The sequence below is a fragment of the Pteropus medius genome, unplaced genomic scaffold, assembly GCF_902729225.1.
Source record: "Pteropus medius unplaced genomic scaffold, Ma_sr-lr_union100, whole genome shotgun sequence".
NCBI lineage: Eukaryota > Metazoa > Chordata > Mammalia > Chiroptera > Pteropodidae > Pteropus > Pteropus medius.
This window is the reverse complement of record NW_024356249.1, coordinates 6124185-6125151: the sequence shown is the minus strand read 5'-3', so window position 1 is coordinate 6125151 and position 967 is coordinate 6124185. Positions and strand designations below refer to the sequence as shown.

At 35.0% G+C, this 967-nt stretch overlaps 1 pseudogene; it reads left to right on the top strand.

Moving 5' to 3' along the window:
• Positions 1-848: 848 nt before the first annotated feature.
• LOC120601390 (uncharacterized) lies at positions 849-967 on the top strand (annotated as a pseudogene).

The window sequence follows — 967 nt, the reverse complement described above, 5'->3', positions numbered from 1 at the left end:
TGTAACATGATCTATCACTGCTTTGTTAGGGTGCATTTCCTAAATTATTAATGAGACTGAGCATTCTCCACGTCTCATAGCCATTGAGTGTTTTTTTATTTATTGTGTGAAATACCGCTCATGTCTTTTTTGCCTGTTGTTCTATTCAGTTGTTTATCTCTTCCATATTGATTTGATGAGTTCTTTATAAAAGCTGGATATTAATCCTTTATCAATATATTAAAATGCGTTCTAGTTTGTATTTTTTCCTTTCATCTTCCCTTCCTTCCTCCCTTTCTTGTTACGCTTTCCGCTAGAATACCTATGGGTTTGGAACAGGAAGAGGATCCATGCATGTCAGCTCAACCCATCACATTAGTATAGAGAAATTCCCAATAGACTCTTCCTCATGAATTTCTCATTCCTAGCATTTTTTGGCATCTTTTCCTAGATAACTTTTTGGAGGAAAAAACATGAGCAACTCCTTTGACATTTGAGTTATTAATTTTGTTTTTAAATTATGGAAATAAGTTACTTTTTTATTCTTCCCTCTGTGTACCATTTGTAGTTATACCAATTTCTAATATTCTCCCATAACTTTAACTAACTGAACATATAATTTATGGGTAATTGCATAATTTATGGGTAATTTGACAGCTGCTGTAATGCTTAGCAAATTTTAATACCATTTGTTGGAATTATTTGCATAAATGGTATTCTGATAGTCAGTTTTCCTTTTATTCTTATTTTTTTCTTTCCCAAAGCTCTTAATTCTGCATTAATTTAACATTAAATCTATAAGTTCCTGTTCTTAGGCTAGATCTAGATTCTTTTTCAGTCAATTACAGGTTCTATAAAGACACAGGCCCTTCTATGGCCATGCCACCCTGAACAAGCCCAATCCCGTCTGATCTCGGAAGCTAAGCAGGGTCGGGCCTGGTTAGTACTTGAATGGGAGACCACCTAGGAAGACCAGGTGCTGTAGGCA